The sequence below is a fragment of the Stegostoma tigrinum genome, chromosome 14, assembly GCF_030684315.1.
Source record: "Stegostoma tigrinum isolate sSteTig4 chromosome 14, sSteTig4.hap1, whole genome shotgun sequence".
Lineage (NCBI taxonomy): Eukaryota > Metazoa > Chordata > Chondrichthyes > Orectolobiformes > Stegostomatidae > Stegostoma > Stegostoma tigrinum.
Window position 1 is genome coordinate 38,123,536 of NC_081367.1, and position 19,352 is coordinate 38,142,887.

At 38.2% G+C, this 19,352-nt stretch overlaps 2 long non-coding RNA genes across 2 annotated transcripts in view; one reads left to right on the forward strand and one right to left on the reverse strand.

The window, feature by feature from the left end:
* Positions 1–15,191, forward strand: part of LOC125457407 (uncharacterized) — a 38,708-nt gene extending 23,517 nt beyond the window's left edge. The window contains exons 2-3 of the long non-coding RNA XR_007248620.2: positions 11,185–13,470; positions 14,862–15,191. This is a non-coding gene — a long non-coding RNA (uncharacterized LOC125457407). The remainder of the gene's footprint in view (positions 1–11,184; positions 13,471–14,861) is intronic.
* A 524-nt stretch (positions 15,192–15,715) lies between these two features.
* Positions 15,716–19,352, reverse strand: part of LOC125457408 (uncharacterized) — a 107,547-nt gene continuing 103,910 nt past the window's right edge. Inside the window, exon 3 of the long non-coding RNA XR_007248621.1 lies at positions 15,716–16,581. This is a non-coding gene — a long non-coding RNA (uncharacterized LOC125457408). The remainder of the gene's footprint in view (positions 16,582–19,352) is intronic.

A 19,352-nucleotide genomic window follows, 5' to 3' on the forward strand; every position in this document is an offset into this window, starting at 1 on the left:
TGGGGTGGTGCGTGAGAACGAGGGGGATCCTCTTTGGGCGGTTGAGGCGGGGTCGGGGTGTGGGGGATGTGTTGCGGGAAATGCGGGAGACACGGTCAAGGGCGTTCTCGACCACTGTGGGGGAAAGTTGCGGTCCTTGAAGAACTTGGACATCTGGGATGTGTGGGAGTGGAATGCCTCATCCTGGGAGCAGGTGCGGCGGAGGCAGAGGAATTGGGAATAGGGGATGGAATTTTTGCAGGAGGGTGGGTGGGAGGAGGTGTATTCTAGGTAGCTGTGGGAGTCGGTGGGCTTGAAATGAACATCAGTTACAAGCTGGTTGCCTGAGATGGAGGCTGAGAGGTCCAGGAAGGTGAGGGATGTGTTGGAGATGGCCCAGGTGAACTTGAGGTTGGGGTGGAAGGTGTTGGTGAAGTGGATGAACTGTTCGAGCTCCTCTGGGGAGCAAGAGGCGGTGCCGATACAGTCATCAATGTAACGAAGGAAGAGGTGGGGTTTGGGGCCTGTGTAGGTGCGGAAGAGGGACTGTGCTCCTGAGATGCTGCTGGGCCTGCTGTGTCAGTCCAGCCTCACATTTTATTATCTTGGATTCTCCAGCATCTGCAGTTCCCATTATTACTAACCTCATCCCACCTCCTTGACCTGTCCATCTTCCCTGGAGTGACTTATTCCCTCCCTACCTCCCCACCTATACTCTCCTCTCCACCTATCTTCTTTCGTCTCCATCTTCGATCCGCCTCCCCCTCTCTCCCTGTTTGTTCTAGAACCCTCACCCCATCCCCCTCTCTGATGAAGGGTCTAGGCCCGAAACGTCAGCATTTGTGCTCCTGAGATGCTGCTTGGCCTGCTGTGTTCATCCAGCTTCACACTTTATTATCTTGGATTCTCCAGCATCTGCAGTTCCCATTATCTCTGAAACATTAATCCTGATTTTTTTCTTCACAGATGCATACTGAGCTTCCAGCAACTTCTGTTTTTGTTCCTGATTTACAGCATCCGCAGTACTTTTGGTTTTTAACTGATTATAGCATGTCAGTTAAGCAGGTAGCTTAAATGTCAATCTATTGGTGACTCTTCACTAAGGTTTGAGTGTATATAAGCATTTTATAGAGTTAAAAAGAATCAGTCTTCCATTTTTCTTCCTTTTCAATGTTTGTCATGAGATCATTCCAAAAATCTTGTATACTGCTTTTTTTTTGTCAACACATTTTTATATTTGTTTGTTAAAGTGACATTGGGAGTCTCTTGTGAATATACTTAGTGGCAGACCTCTGCTGTAAACAAAAATATAAGTTATGGTCTTTCAACCCTGATTCCACTAGGGATCTGATTATAATCTGAAATGGTTAAAAAAGTGTTGGGTTTTTTTGCAGTATCTAAAGTTCTTGAGTTTCTGAGGGATCTGTAAATCTTTATAAATATGCATATTGAAGTAACAAACATAGATAGTAGGAACTGCAGATGCTGGAGAATCTGAGATAACAAGGTGTCGAGCTGGATGAACACAGCAGGCCAAGCAGCATCAGAGGAGCAGGAAAGCTGACATTTCGGGCCTAGACCCTTCTCCAGAAATATTTTTCTAATTTTTTTCTGAAGAAGGGTCTAGGCCCGAAACATCAGCTTTCCTGCTCTCTGATGCTGCTTGGCCTGCTGTGTTCATCCAGCTTCACACCTTGTTATAACAAATATGGAAACAGGACAGTTCTGAACTACATTGCATGCACTATAATTATGAATTAATTTTGATTGTTTCAAAGAGTTTTCTGCAAGGAGACGATGTAATAGTGGATTATTTAAAGTCTTTAACGGAGATTAAATTGAGAGAATTGGCAGATAAGTTGGAGGTAGAAATAAAAACAGGATTTAATACACATGGAATGCTCAAACTGGTTACATCACTTCGAGATAAAAGGACAAAAACATGGAATTGATGAAATCAACTTGAAATCAGCACTAGAAATAACTAAGATTCAGTCAGAAATAAAATACCTAAGTTACAAGATAATGTGTGAAGAAATACAGCAGAAACTAAAATCAACCGAAATGTCAAGAGAAGAAAATGAACAAAAGGCAAAGTAGAGAGGGTATAGAATGAAACAAACAGAAATGAAAGCGATAGAAATAAGGCTTGAATTAGCAAGCAATGCGATGATAAAGGAAGACCAATGGAAAGCAAGATTGAATTTATAAGGCTTGAACTCGAAAGAGACAAGGAAATCAAATAACCTGTCTTGACAAAAGAAAAGCTCAAGAATAAAGAAGAAAAAGAATTAGTAATTCAGAGGATGATTCTGATTTTATTGAGGCAATTGACTTAGTTAGAAGTTAACATTAAAACCTTCAAATTCAGAGTATGACATTGAATCATATACATTTGAAAAGATAGCTGTGAAGTTGATGTGGCCTAACAATGTTTGACCTATTGTGTTACAGCATCTCCTGAAAGATGCAGCTATAAATGTATGCACCATTCAGAAGGGCAATCTGTAGCCGCTGAAGCTGTTTAAAGAGTTATATCCAATACTTATGAACTTGTCCTTGCAGCTCATCAATTCAAATTTATGACAATGAGAAAGAAACCTAATCAATTTCAGAGTTAGCAATGAAAAAAGAAATACAGTGGGGTTAGTGGTTTTCATTCCTGAAGTTTGAATAAATAAAGAGAAAGCGAAGGAATCGTGACAGTGGCAGAATTCTGAAATAGTGTTCCAATAACCCTTAAAAACTATTTAAATGAGCATCAAATATCAAAGATCCAAGAAACAACTGTTCTGGAAGTTAGCAATGACATCTCTTATTGACAGCTACTTGCTGGGAAGTGATCATAAGGCAATCATTAAGAAAATTGTAGTTATAGAAAATCTGGGGAAGGAAAAGGTATTTGTTTTTGGGAACAAAATGAAGTGTTTCAAACAATAAAGCAGAAGGACTGAAATCTAAATGTGGTGTAAAGAAAATAATTTGCTTCAATTGGAATTAATCCGTGCATCTTAATTGCTCAAAATTAAATGGGAGATCTATCACAGTAATAGAAACACCTAAGGAGTCCTCAGAAATGGGTGTTTCAGGAAATGAAATGAGCATTAAAATATAGAATAGGTGTAGGTAGAGCTTGTTCCCTCAGAACCTACTGCGGTCATAGATTCATATAGCATGGAAACAGACCATTTGGTTCAACTAGTTCATACTGATTACATTCCCAAACTAAACTGGTCCCAACTACCTTCCAAACCCTTTGTATTCATGTCCTTGTTCAAATGTGTTTTAAACATTGTAATTGCACCTGCATCCATCCCTTCCTCTGGTAATTCATTCTGTCCACTCACCACTCTCAGTGTAAAAATGTTGCACTTCATGTCCTTTCTAAATCGTTCTCCTCTCAAAAATATGCCCCCTAGTTATGAACTCCCCCACCTTAGGGAAAATGCCCTTTCCATTCACCTTATCTATGCGCCTCATTATTTTATAAATCTCTATAAGGTTCCCCTTCAACCTCCTGTGTTCCAGTGAAAAAGGTCCTAGCCTATCCAATCTATTTTTATAAGTCAAGCCCTCTATTCCCGACAACATCCTGGTAAATCTTTGCTGAATCCTCTCCAGTTAAAAATATCCCACCTATAACAGGGTGACCAGAACTTCACTCAGTGTTGCAGAAGAGGTCTCGCCAACATTCTGTACAATCTCAACATGACATTGCAACTCCTATACTCAAACGTCTAATCAATGAAGTCAGGTTGCTAAATGCCTTCTTAGCCATTCTATCTACCTGTGATGCAAGAAAGAATTACACACTTAAACCCTTAGGCCTCTCTGTTCTACAACGTTACCCATGGCCCTATCGCTAATTGCATAAGTCCTGACTTGTTGTTTGACCAAAATGCAATACCTCCCACTTATCCAAATTAAACTTCATCTGCCACTTCTCAGCTCATTGACACAATTGGGGCAACACGGTGGCGCAGTGGTTAGCACTGCTGTTTCACAGCAGTGGGGGCCTGCGTTCGAATCCACCCTCAGGCAACTGTCTGTGTGGAGTTTGCATGTCCTCCCTGTGTCTGTGTGGGTTTCCTTTGGGAGCTCACGTTTCCTCCCGCAGTCCAAAAGATGTGCAGGCCAGGTGGATTGGCCATGCGATATTGTCCGTTCTATCCACGGATGTGTACATTAGGTGGCTTCTAGAGGGATGGGTCTGGGTGGGATTCTCTGAGGACTTGTTGGGCAAAAGGGCCTGTTTCCACACTGTAGGGATTCTATGGATCTATGGGACTCTCTCAATTGATCAAGGTCTCTTTGTAATCTTAGATAACCTTCTTCACCAACCACTCTACCATCAATCTTGGTGTCATCTGCAAATTTTCTAACAGTGCCTTTTATATTCTCATCCAAATTATTTATATAAATTACAAACGGAAGTGAACCCAGTACCAATCTCTACTGAATACCACTGGTCACATGTCTCCAGTTGGAAAAACAACCCTTTCCCCCTACCCTCTGCCTCCTACCATTAAGCCAATTTTGTATCCAGCTGGCAAGCAATCCCTGAATCCTTTGTGTTCTAATTTTACTGAAGTCCAGGTAACGATATCTACTGTTCTGCTTTCATCAATCTTTTTGGTTACTTACTCAACAAACTCAATCACATTTGTGAGACATGATTTCCCCGAGACAAAATCATACTCACTATCCCTAATCATTCCTTACCTCTCCAAATGCATGTAAATCCCATCTGTCAGAATCGGTCTAACAATTTACCCACCAGCGATGTCAGACTCACAGTCTATAGTTCCCAGACTTCTTCTTGCAGCCTTTCTTAAATAAAGATACAATATTAGTCACCCGTCAGTCCTCCAGCACTTCACCCGTGGTTATAGATGATGCAATATTTCTGCAAGGGGTGCTGCAATTTCTTCCCTAACTTCCCACAATGTCCTGGATACACTTGATCAGGTCCCAGAGATTTATCCACTTTTATGATTTTTAAGACCTCCAGCACTTCCTCTTCTGTAATGTGAGCTATTTTCAAAACATTAATATTCATTTCCACTGAGTTCTCTAGCCTCCATTTCTTTCTTCACAGTAAAAACTGATGCAAAATATTTATTTAATGTCTCTCCCATCTCCTGAAGTTCAACACAAAGATGACCTACTTGATTTTTATAGGATTATACTGTCTCTCTCTAGTTCCTCCTTTGCTCTTAATGTACTTGTAGAATCTCCTTGGATTATCCTTGACTTTTTCTGCCCAGCTATCTCATATCCTCTCTTTGCCTTCCTGATTTCTCTCTCAAAATTGACCCTGCACTCTTTATACTCTCAAGAGATTCATTCGATCCCAGTTTTCTATATCTAATATATGTTGTTTTTATTTTTCACCATAATCTCAATATCATTGATAATGAAGGTCTACAGGATGGCAACTGGCTCTTCAGTCCAAATAGCCCACCCCACCCAGTTTTCATAATTAAACTAGTCCCGTTTGTCTGCATTTGGCATATCCCTCCATGCCTTTCCTCTCCATGTATCTGTCCAAATGTTTCTTAAGTGACAAAATTGTACTCACTTCCACCCCATTCCAAGGCGCTCACCACCCTCTGTTTGAAAAATTTGCCTGTCTGGATCCTTTTTTGTCTCTCCCATCTCACCTTAAAGCTATGCCCTCTAGTTTTAGGCGTTCCTACCATGGGGAAAGGCTGTTGGCAACCTACCTTAAGTATGTCTTTCATGATTTTATAGAATTCTATAAGATCACCTCTCAAACTTCTATGCTCCTAGGAAAAAATTCCCAGCCTATCCACATTCTCCTTATGATTCAAGTCTTCCAATTCGGTAACATTCTTGCAAATCCTTTCTGCAATCTTTCTAGTTTAATAATTTTTTAATATTATGGAAATACCTATCAAGATCTTAATGAGTTGTATATGATACCTACATAAAACCAGAAGTGGGAGGCAGTATATTTTAACAATTATGATTGTTTTGACAATGTTTCTGAGGCACTTCCTTTCGGGGAAATTATGGAAGAAATACTAGTAGAAAAGTTCATTTTGTTTCACAAGGTATGGATTACCCAGGGAAATAAATTCAATCAAAGTTCAAAATTTATGTTGTAGATATTCAAAGGAATTAATTTATAGTTTGGGAATAAAGCATTTTGCATTTTCAGTTTATCTACAATCTCAAGGAACATTAGAATATTATACTTCAAAGACCGTGTTTAGAGACAATTATCAGCAATGTCCTATTTATTAGGACTTTGTTGTTGTTTGCCTCTCGGGATGCTTCTAGTGAGTATACAGCATTCAATACGTTTGAATCGATAAATGGACATAAGGTAAAAGGACATCTTGAATATTTAAATAATATGTTATAAATTATGATCAGAGACAACAATTTTAATAAATGTATTAAGTTTCTAAGAAAAATTAACCAAAGTAAGTTTGTTGACCAAAAAGCAATTGAAGATTGTCAACTAGCAAAGAAAACTAAAACAACAACTATAATGAAGAATGCAATATTGTCTTTGGGGACAGAGTATTTGCACCATTAATTTTCCCTGGGGAAAAATGGAAAGCAAGATTCACTGGACCTTTTCAAATCAAAAAGAAACTCTATGGGATGTGAAGCATGTAGTGAGTACTCTAAACAACAGAACCTTCAATGAATGTGACACATTAATATGTTAGAATGATGCACTGTACAAGTTGGGGTCACATCTGGCACAAAGAAAGATTATTGTGGTTAGTTAGAAGTCAATTAACTCAGCTCCAGGACATCACTGCAGGAATTACTCATGGTAGTGTCCTATGCCCAACCACTGCCAGCTTTGTCACCTTCCTTTCAACATTGCTCTGAAGAGGATATGTTTGCTAATGTTTGTGCAATCAACACCCTTTGTGCCACCTCAGATACTTAGCCAGTCTATATCCATATGCAGCAAGACCTGGACAAAATCTAGGTTTGGGCTGAAAAGTGGAAAATAGAATTGGTACAAAAAAATGAACTTCTCTAACAAGTGAGAATCTAAATTTCATTCCTTGATGTTCAATGCCATTTCCGTCATGGAATCTTGCACTATTAAAATCTGGGATTGCCATTGACCAGAAACTGAACTCAATCGGCCATATAAATACTATGGCTGCAACAACAGGCCAGAGATTAGGAATCCTGCAGTAAGCAACTCATCTCCTCTTTCTACAATGCCTGTCCATCATTTATAAGGCACAAGCCAGGACTGAGATTGAATATTGTCCAATTTTCTGGATGAGTACATTCCAAAAATACTCAAGGAGCTTGACACCATCCAGGACAAAGAAGCCTAATTGAATGGCACTTCATCCACCAACTGCACTATTCACTCCCTCATTACCAATATACAGTGGCAACAATGTTTACCATTCACATGATACATTCCAGTAACTCACCAAGGCTTCTAAATACAATTCTTCTCTTCCAAATTTAATATATACATCATGACCACAGTAGTGAATAGTAAGTCAGTTTATCTTTTAATTATGTGACAACTTACAGTTGTTTCATGGTGGATACTGCAACCTAGAATATGAAAAATGTCAGAACTTTTGAATTTCAAACAAAAATTATCGGATAAAACATATCTTATTCCTTCCAGTCAAGTTAAAATGACGACATCAAAGAACTAACAATCTTACTGGATAAACATTTCCCTGGAGTTTTTTTCTGAAAATTTGATCTAAATTCAACTTACAAACAACCTATCATTGGATGTTTTAAGAGTATGTTCTGCAGTTTTCTGACAATTTGTACAGTTACACTAAGGTGGATATTGAAATGTCAGTTTAATCAATACTACAAGTCAACAGGGTGAATGTGATATTCTTCCGTTCATGTTGAGATCCTTACAGAAAATGTTACCAGCGCCTTTTGCCTTATTATCAGACAGCTCTTGGTTGTGAAGCAATTATTTATAATGGATAAAAAAGATTGCTGACTATCTGCTATTCTTCAAGTACCTTAACTTCATTAACTCATAAAATTGGCTCCTTATGATGATACTATAGTTTTTAAGAAATACATTTCTTCCAAGTTTTTTTCATGAAGAGAGTTTGAGACAGAGGTGTCAAGGGGTCCACTCAAAGCCAATAAAGTAAGTAGCTTATGAGATTTTTAAATTGAGTTGAAACAATAGAAGCAGCCTGAATGTTTGGGGTCACGTTCCCACAAAACTAGGATTTTTAATTTAGCTTTCAGTAGAAGTTGCTGGAGTCTTGAAGCTGGATGTGGAAGCTCAATTTCCTGTCTGAGCTGCAGCTAAAAGCTGGGATTCTCCTCCTGCTGCAAGAATTGCATGTAAGGCAGTCTATTTTACTGATTTTCCTTTTGCCAAGGGTATGTTTATGAGATGTTACTATATTGGAACAGTCAATGAATAGCCAAGTATTTTGACAGAGCTACAGTTAAGACAACTCTTTTATTTTATTTTTTATTTTGTCTGTATTTTAACTATACTATAAAGATAAAGTGTGTTTTTCTTCAAGTCTGATAGTTTGACCAATTGAATTGCATCCAGAACAAAATACCTGGCACTTGTGTTTAAAATAAGAAAAAAATTAGAGTCTAGGTATCTCCTTGACATGTTTTGAGGGGGTTTGGTCTGGTCCTTAACATTCTTCTAATTGAATCTGTATAGTGCCTCAGACCGAGCCATAGCAAATTACAATAGGCAAAAATACAAAAACAGATAGCCAGATGATGCACTTTGTTGTGAAATATATGCGATGGGATGATAGCAGGTAGGTCAGAATCCAAAATGCCACACTTGGTCTAATCTAAGACAGACTGTTGAAGAAGAAGACACTTTTGATTACTGAGGAAATACGAAACACAATGAATTAATCAAGGCAATTCTCAAAGACCTTTGATAGTTTCTCATAAAGATGAATCAATATGTTTGTAAAATTGTGGTTTGTGGTAAGGGGTAATTAGAAAACAAATTTAATATATCAGGAAATAAATGCAGCATCTTGCAATTGGAATATTTAATTCTAAAATGATCACATGTTTTCTATACACTGGAAGTAACAGTCCTGTTCCATATCAGGTCCCGTTTACAATTACATCTTTGAATAAGGATTAATTTTGTTTCCTCGTGTCCCCCAGTCATTTTGCCTCTGTTATTATCTGTAAATAAAGCACATGATGAAAATGCTTCCTGTTTTGCTTTTGTCTCTCATTGAAGTTGCCAAAACTTATAGGGCATAATGAAATGTAGTGAAATGTATTGAATATGCATGTAACGAATGTTAGATTAAAACACAATTAAAATATTACGTGATTAACTGATCTCAAATTAAAGCCATTGCATTTTTCATGGGACACATCAATTAATTTTGTTAAAAAGTTATAATTGACATCTCTCACGTGTTTCTATTTGGTGATGAATAGAATATGTGTCTTCAGTGACATTTGATGGCAGTTGTCATTTCATGAGTGATTGCATACTTTAGCTCCAGGAAGGTATTTGTATCATTTATCCATCTGATGAAAAAAAAATGAACTTATAAAAACAGCATTGACCTCCATTGTAACTGAGATTCCAGTAATTACATAATCAAAACTTAATGGTGTAAAATGAGATCAGTGCCATTTCAATCAAAATACTTTATCCAAGATCTGAATCTCTATATCAAATATGGAAGAAAACAACATCATTAGGGTGCAGGTCCTGGCATATTTTTGTTGACTAATGCAATTAAAATTAATGGTTTAAAATGTAAGTTTAAAGTCACAAATTATTTTTTGTTGTAACAATAGAAACAGCTGGACACAATTGTACAGCAGACCACGACTATTGCGTTGGAAAGTTATTAATGAAAAGCCAGGAATTTCACTGTCACATTAAACATATAGTTATAGCAACATGTCCAGATATGGACATTTAATATATTGTAGAAAACAACAAATCTTGGGAGCATGAGAAGCAAGAGAAACACCTGTCAATAAGTTATGACATAAAGAACTACCAGATGTATCAAATGTATCACTGTTGGGAATTGAAGAGTTAATCTAAATAATTTTTTAAAACACATAATTTATATTATAATTTATCAATTATTTTTTAAGCCCCTCAGTGTTAACATACCAGTTTAGGAATAATGGCAATACACACAGCCACACTGTCACGCCACTACTTTCGATCATTAGTGCAAATTCAAATATTTTGTTGGATATAAAAGCTGTTGGTTGACATGACACTGAAGATTAGCATTGTTGAGCTTCAGACTTGCCTGCATTATTGTTCAGGCTAATGCTGAATTGTAACCAATCTGTGTACTACCTGCAACATAAATATAAAAGTGAAAGCATCTGGGGAAAAATATGGTGAAATGATTTATTGTTCCTTATACTCGTAATCCTGCTATTTTTCTAATACATTGTTTTAATGGCAGTGCAGTTACAATTGGAAGCATTCTATTTCTTGAATTAGTTGATTTTCCAAATGATAACACTCTTCAAGTGCATGTCGCTTTGTGTTAGTTTTCCTTCCACTAAACTATAACACTTCAAATTTGCTTATTGCTTTATATATGTTTCGTTTTGAACTAACAAGTTCATCGATGTGATACATGTAAGGACAGGCAGGACCAGGAAGCAAAATTATGACATGTGGTTTAGAATCAACCTCATCTCTTTCGACTGAACCGTTTTGATCTACTGCAATTGGTGGGGAAAATACAAAAAAGTAAGAAAAACGCAAAACGACTTTTATTAGAAAGGAGGAAATCGCCTAAAGACTGTAGAACATGTCTAGAGAAAGGGGGTGGGGAGGAGGATTAAGAAATAATGGAGTGCAATGTTCCTGTGGTTAGATCCACCTACGTTTTACTTACTGCTAAAATAAAATCAGCTACGTGTGGTATTAAGCTCAGGAAAAGAAGTAATTATTATTTAAGATTAAATTATTGTTTGATCATTCTTCTCATACGGACAATCTAAAACTGACTGCTGTTATGGCTATTCAGTCATTTAGAACTAAATTGTTGCTGATTTAAATATGTGAATTTGTTTACCATTAAAACATGTGATAGCTTTCAGTAAAGCTTGTGGTAATTACAAAGCAGGAAAAGGATATAGATAATGCAAAGTATGGTATTTATTAGAAGTGTTCTCTGACGATGTTTTCTTTTCAAATCCCAACCCGTTCTGAAGAGGAGCCAAGATACTAACATCCTCATAAGCAAAATATAGGTAAGATCTAAGCCAATATAAAAGAACGAGCATTGTTAGAAAAATGTTTTAAATTACATATTTACAAACTAAGAAAATTATATTAGAAAATACATTACCATTTTAATATACCATTGTGATATGTCTTGAGTGCTTTGTGGTGGCCAGAACATGATCTGTAAAACATAAAACACAAAAAAAAGCCCTGTCTGAGGTTTCCCGGAAGCTTAACGCAGAAGCTTTTTGATAAAGCTGACTTATATCTTCACAAATCACTCTAATTAATGTTAGTAGACAAGCAGTCTGACTGTGACCTGCAGCTATTGAGACCCTCTGCCAAGAAATAGGCTCTGTTCCAAACAGTCCATACCGGTGCATTGCATATATTGGTAATTAGCATTGCATGCACATTGATCTGCCAGACTACTCATATTACAGAATCACTTTTAGTGCTTTCAGTAGCCTTTGGAGTTTTAAAAGCATACAACTGTGATGAATTACAGAATAATGAAACCACACACATTTATACATTTTTTACGAATTTTGCATTAAAGTCCTTCTTGAACAATAAATTTTCTTACAGTTTGCTCACTTGTCATTAGGATTAGCGCTGTACAATGCTTCTTGGAATTAGGCAAAAAGATTATTGCACAGCTTCACCTTTTTTAAAGTTTGCAAAAGTATCAAATATAAGTTATATTTCAACCGTGTGGTTCATTTTAACTGCTTGTCTGTTACAGAATTGTCATTTCAATCTCTTTGAAATTAGTGGAATGAAAATCTAGCTTGTTTCACACAGGATGTGTGATAAGCTTCAAGAGAAGGAATGGAGGAAAAAAATCTACCCAAAGGTATTTTCAGAGGAACTAAAAGAATATTATTTGTACAGAAATCTAAAATGTATCAAATTTCAGCTTATTTGAAGTTCCTCTAAATAAAGCTTTCTTCCTCACATTCTTTGGTTGGTGTTGCTCTTGAATCTTGTACACAGACCTTTGGCAGTTATTTAAATTAACAGCTGTTCAACTGGAATTATGGAAATCTGGTGAATTTTCTCCTGTAATACATAAAGGTCCCGTACTTTCCTCAAAGGGCTGACTTTTATCAAAAATCAGGTAAGTGCCTCTTTAAATGCTTTCATGGAGGGTTTCACTCTAGCAAGTTCTAACAAGTTATCTCATGCAATTTTACGCCTGTCACCTCACTATGTACATACCACTCCTGTCTGCCTCCACACACATTGTGCACTTGCCAGTGGCGAAGGTACTTGTGTGTGTTGGTAACTTGAGAGACTTGCACCACTGGCATCATTTGTGAAGTCCAGTTGTATGTTATGTCAATGGCTGCTAGCTTATACTTAGGTATTCATAGTATGCTTAACGGGAGGAAAATGAAAAAGAACAAATGTACAATAAGAGCTCATATCTGTCACAGGTAACACTTCATTGCAAATGCACACTCACATCCATAAATGTATTGTTTATACATCAGAACCTGTCTGATTGACTGTTGTCTTAATTTGCAGCTATAAGCTACACAGGCAACCCATCCTTAGTGCCATGCCATTTTAATTTTTGAGGGAGTGCTTCACTTTCCCTAATGCCCTGTGCAGCAAAGCATCTTGCCATTGTTCATTGTGGGAATGAAACACGTTGGAACATGCACATTCAGTTGAAAATGTGAACTTTTAATGAACAATAGCAAATTGATACAGGTGATGTGGTGATGCCACTGCATGTCTGGTACTAACCTTTGTTCACTGTGAGTGCATTTGATTACTATCCATGGAGAGCACCTTGAGATTTGGGGAAATATGTCCAAGATGGAGCTCATTGAATGCTTACCTCCGCCATCATGCAAATGTATCTTCACAACAATATCCCATCATGTTCCAAAGCCACTATCCCCCTTGTCCCTTCATCTACACAATGTAGCATTGGCAAACCACCAGCATTATATGTTATCATTTTTGCTGTCAATACAATTGCCATATTACTTCAGCCATAGGACTTGACTTTTGAGCTTAGGGGTACTTTTAACTAGTCATACACACCTATGACTATCATGCACCGGCCAGATCATTTTTGATATGTTGGCCACTCCAGTGGAGCCTTGTCCTAGAGCCGAGAAAAGATGTGCCACATCATTGTAGCATGTTGTATCCCTCACAACAGGAACTACCGAAGTGGAATGTCCTGGATGCAGATGAAATGTGGAGTTGATAGCAAGTCATGAGGATGAAAATGAGGAGCAGGAAGGCTGTCCAAGGTAATATGACAGTGTAATGCATGATCAAGCCTAAGATGCCAGAAATAACCTGATTGAAACCCAATTCCAGATGAATGGCCTGTGTTTGGCCTATGTTTAATTGTTTAACATTCAGCTAGTCTTATGTTAACCCTTCGCAAAGGTTATGTGGAACTTGTTATTTTTGTAGTCCTTGATATTTTATGTTGCTGAATAAATGTCTTGTTCAACTGATTGTACTCTTGATATCTTTGAACAATCCCTCAGCAATTATCTGCGCATTACCTATCCTATTGACTGCTAGGGGAAAGCAGCAATGAGAAAATGCACAAACACTTAGATTAGATGGAACATAAGTCTTGCATCTGGTTATGATATCTGCAGTGAAATTTCTTATAACATACAGCATATGTTGAGAGGAATCTCCTTTTGGCCCTTCCATCATCAGTTACTCTTAAATGTATGAGAGTTTGTGTCGACTGCAAAGTTGACTTGATTTCATTGACTAGCCTCTAGGACAGCATTGAACCTCTAAAAGGTGGCATTTAATGCAGCTTTTCCTAACAGGCTAATGTACAATAAGGGGATGTGGACTTGTATAATGCTCAATTTACATTTCCCAGCCATGAATTCAAGTGTGTTCCCTTGAAAACCTGTTACATTGAGTGAAACTTTCCCTTCAGAGATGTGTGGAATCATCACTGATTCTTTATGCTTACACACAAGTGTGCAATGATATATGCTAGCTGGGGCCTTGCTCAATCACTGCACGGTATGTTTAGTCTGAGAGCTGTTCACATCAAAGTGAAACAACTTGTTTGTCGTCATCAATGTCACAGTTAAAAGATCCCTGATGTCAGAAGCTATCAGCAGACAAGTAATTGGCCGCTTGTGAGAGATGAGTGATATAACACTGAATCACTCATGCAGTCACAGAGTCATACTTCTTGGAAACAGACCCTTCGGTCCAACCAGGCTGTGGTGACCATGATCTCAATATAAACTAGTTCCACCTGCCTGCTCTTAGCCCATATCCCTCTAAACATTCCTTATTCATGTACATACCTGAATGTATTTTAAACATTGTAACTGTACCTGTATCCACCCACTTCCTCTGGAAATTTATTCCACACCTAAACCACTCTCTGTAAAAAATTGTCCTCCATGTACTTTTTAAATCTTTCTCCGCTCACTTAAAAATATGATTCTTAGTCTTGAAATCCCCCACCCCAGGAAAAGGACACCTGCCATTCACCTTTTCTATACCGTTCATTATTTCTAAACCTGTATCTGGTAACCTCTCAATCTCCTACGCCCCAGTTGAAAAGTCTCAGTCTACCCAGCATCTCCATATAGCTCAAAGCCTATATTCCTGGCAACATCCTGATAAATCTCTTCTCAATGTTCTGCAGCTTAATAATATTCTTCCTGCAACGGGGAGACCAGAGCTGGACACTGCACGCTGGAAGAGGCCTCACCAATGTCCTGTACAAGCTCAACATAACATTCCAACTTGTATACTTAAAGGTTTGAGCAAAGAAGGCAAGCATGCTAAATGCTTTCTTAACTACCCTATCTATATGTGATGTTAACTTCAAAGAATTATGTACCTGAACTCCTAGATCTCTCTGTCCTACAAGACTGTCCAAGGCCCTAATTTTAACTATGTAACTCTTGTTGTTGTTTGTTTTACCAAAATGCAATACCTCGTATTCATCCAAATTAAAGTCTGTTTGTCACTTTTCAGCCCATTGACTCAATTGATCAAGATCTCTTTGTAATTTTTTATATCGCCTTCTTCACTGCCCACTCTACCACTCATAGACATATCAGATTTTTATTTCCAATGTCTTTTTTTAATTGGAAAGGATATCATGCCAAAAGGTAACTGTGGCTATACATTCAGTAGATGTCAGCAAATAGAGAACCTAGAATGTCACACCTGCTGAAATATTAAGAAAGCTTCAAAGGGATATGTTAAAAAGTGAAAACTGTACAATAAACGGAACTGTAATCTCCTGGGATGATCTCAGACTTTGAACATGATGGGAAAAAAAGATGGCATTTTGGGTGAGAGACTTAATGTGCAGGTAAAGGACAGTCTCCTCCTGAGTGCTTGAAGCCCACAAGCCAGTCCAAAGGAAGCAGGATAAAGGAAGGATCCTATCACTGTTTGTGCTTCTAGCTAAATCACTGTCAAAAGGAAACATGACTAAAGGATTTCAACTAATCTGCAAAGCTAAGAATCCTAAAATCGACTGTTCAACTATCAATGTTCCAGAATCTATCCTTCATATATGAGACATAGAGACTTACCTGTATATCTATTAACTTTCTATTTTGTATTTTGTAACTTTGTATTTTGGTCTCACTTCTTATTTCTCATCTTGTATATGTGTGTTGCATTATTATTTCTTTTCCCATTTGGAAACTTAATATATTTAGCCTTTTCTTAAATCAGGAAAGCCTGGTTTCTTTTTTGTTCATTCACTCAATGTGGGCTTCACACGCCAGGCCAACATTTATAGTCTAACCCTGATTGCCAAGGGGGCAGTTATGAGTCACCCACGTTGCTGTGGTTCTGGAGTCACATATAACCCAGACTGGCAGTTTCCTTCCCATGAGGACTTATGTGAAGCATTGTTTCCCCCCAACTATCACTAATGGTTCCACGGTCATAATTGGGCCCTTTATTCCTGATTTGTATTGAATTCAAATTCCACCATCTGCCATGGCAGGAACCAAATTCAGGTTCCCAGCACTTGTCCTGAATCTCTGGATTAATAGTCCAGCAATAATGTTATTAGGCTATTGACTTCTCATAGGCTATTTTGAAAATATAAATTCATTTGGTGTAGGGGAAAAGTATCTAAGAGGAAGTGGATCCTTTGTGTGTTAAACTTGCTGTGATCAATCTGGGATCTGGTGAATAAAGAAGAAGAGCCAGTTCATTCCCTCCTCACTTGGCAGCTTGACAATTTGAGGCATCCTGTCTGGGACCATGATAAGTTGGTGAACTTTGCCCGGAGTCTGGTTGAAGGAAATGCTTTACCATTGCAAGTTCTTTCATCCTCGGAATGGCTGAAAAGGCTGTTTCTTGCTTGCATGGGCGCAACTTAACCAGATCTGAAACTGAAAAGACAATACAATTTAACAGTGCAAGTGAATGCATATTTATAAAAGTAAATGGATATTTAAATGAAATTCCATCTGTCCTGGCTATGTGCCCAGAGTAAGTTTATTTTATGTAGGTTTACCGACTGACTGTGACAAACCTGCCTGATGTTTCCGCGCCTGTCTGTGCATTTGATGAAGTCATTAATGGCTAAAACCATGGAATAGTTTTTCACTTGGTGCTAATGGGTTGTACCGTCTCCAGAGTTCTCCCTGTGCTGACAACCTGGGGCATTTATTCCTTACCCAGCTGTAGACATGTCAGTGATGTGGTCTCAACTCTAAACTAGGTACAGTGCTCACTGAGATGAAAGTTGGTGGTGAGTGCAGGTGAAAGCCTTGCTAGGGCACTCCCTGAGGCTTCAGCAGCTTCTTCCTCAAAGCTGGAGGTTTCCTGTGCTGGCCTTTTAGGCGGAGTTTGTTCTGTGTAGTCATTTCCTACATAACTGATGACAGGGAAACAGTTGGATAAATGGGACGAAAGCTTGCAGATTAAGCATGTGTTAGCAATAGTGGTATTGGACAAAAATGCAACGTAGCCTAATGAAGCTCAATAAATTGGTTAACTGCTGAGATCTTTTTTCCCCAATGACCAGTTGTGTTCTTCTCCAGCAAAATCAGTAGTTTCTCGTCTTGAATGTCCCCGACTTGAAAATTAAAGAGACCTCCTCTGCACCATTCCTTCCAATAAGGCCTCCGGGTGGCTATACACAAAGTGGGGAGTGAGCTTTCCTTTCTTCTGAGCCATGTCCTGAATGCAGAGGTCTGAGCACCACAGTGTGACGTGTCTCTGGGCTTTAAATATGGCACCAGCAACCTGAATGCATGGGGGTACCGGCAGTGGCAAGTGTTGTGTTTGTAATGAGGTCAGCCAGGTTGACCTCATAGAATGTGAGTTCCCTGATTGGACCAGGTTAACAGCCCAATCAGGAAGTCTTGGCTGACAGATATAAACAGAAGTGTCAGAAGTTCTGATCACACTGGGGGGTTAGCTCTGAGGAAGCTAGACCAGTGTCCAGTACTATGCACATGTAAATAAAGGGTGACTTGGTGATGGGGTACTAGCCTCTGTCATTTCAGGGAACACTTCAACCTGTCCTTTACATGATTCTTCAAGAAAGGGTGCCCTGGAACCCGTTTACATAATTAATAATCTTTGATAAAGATCACAAGATTGTGTGACAAAAGCTGTTCCTAGCATGAACCTCACTTGACATAACAGTCTCACTGAAAATGGGAAAATACCACCCAATGTGAGTTTTGCAAGCATAGGCTGTTTGAACATAATCAGTTGCCTGCCTCTTGTTAAATGCTGAAATGACATGCTGTTTAATATGATTTGTTCCCTGGCATCATACTGACACTGAAAGTCCGACACAATGTTTCCCAATGACTGGTGAATGGACATTTCCCTTGCCAATTCACAATAGGCAGAGTATATCTATAGTCAACAAGCCTGTATTTATAAAAATCGGAATATACTGTCGAATATTAGATACAATTTCACAAGTAGACAGCACATTCTGAACAATCCCAAGCATGCTAAGCATTATATTAAACACTGATTTAAGATTATGAGTTGAGCTCGTAATGTGATGCAATTGTGTCTTAAGAAGTTTTTGTATGTTATTTTTTTCCATAGTTGCCTTATGGTTTTATTTCACTCGTTTCCATTTTACAAGTTGTGCTATTTTGGAGTCCTTTTGATCAGCCCTTCATTGACACAGACCAGAAAGAAACTCCTGCTCCATTGCATATTTGTACTGAGTAACTTAATTTCAATGATATAGTGGTAAAAATGCAACCAATGGCGGCAGAATTCAGTTCAGTTCTGATTCTTCTCGCATACAAAACAAAAATCAGTATTCTGTTTCAAACATAATGTATGACCATTTAAATGTGGTGCAATTTAATGGAAGATGCCCATGGAACAGTTTTGAGCATTTGATTTATTTTCCTTCTGTGCATCACTCATGCCCATTAGTTGCAGTATATATTGAAACAGTTGAAACTTGTCCAACAGAAGTGTGCTCGAATTTGGATTAGTTATTTGATGTGTCATGATCTCTGATCATAAGATTATCCATGAATATGTCAAACTTTTAATTCTAACATGTACTTTTAAAATGAGGACTCCTGCGGTCAAATACTTGATGATGGATATAAGTTTAGGGTCTATCTGAAGAGAGAGAGAGGGAGAGAGAGAGAGAGAGAGAAAAAGAAAAACCCTGGAATGTCACACTTGATAAGGTGTCAAGAACATTTTCAAAGAGATAAAGTTAAAATGTAGAAAATGCAGTACAAAATAAACTGTAATCTCTTGGGAGTCATCAGTGAATGTGATAGGAGGAAAGATATAAGACTGCCGAGATACATGTTTTGTGTTTTCCCTTTTCAAGAATGCACAAGAAAGGTTGGAAGACCAGCTCAACCCCTGTCTGTGAGTGCTAGTGGTAGAAGGTGTGATAGTAAGCTGAGCTACTCATGTGTAATAGTTATGTTGGAGTGTGAGCGTGCTTTCAGAGTCACAGCAAAAGAACAATCCATCAATCAGCCCAGTGTTGCAAATTAAAGGCTCTCTCACTCCGAATGCTGCGAGCCAACCACTGTGGAAAAGGATTAGGACAAAAGAATTTTAATAAACCTACAAAGCTAAACAATCTCAAAATCAACTGCTCAACTGCTATCATCAATGCTGCTGGAGTTATTCACTGCAACAGACATAAAGT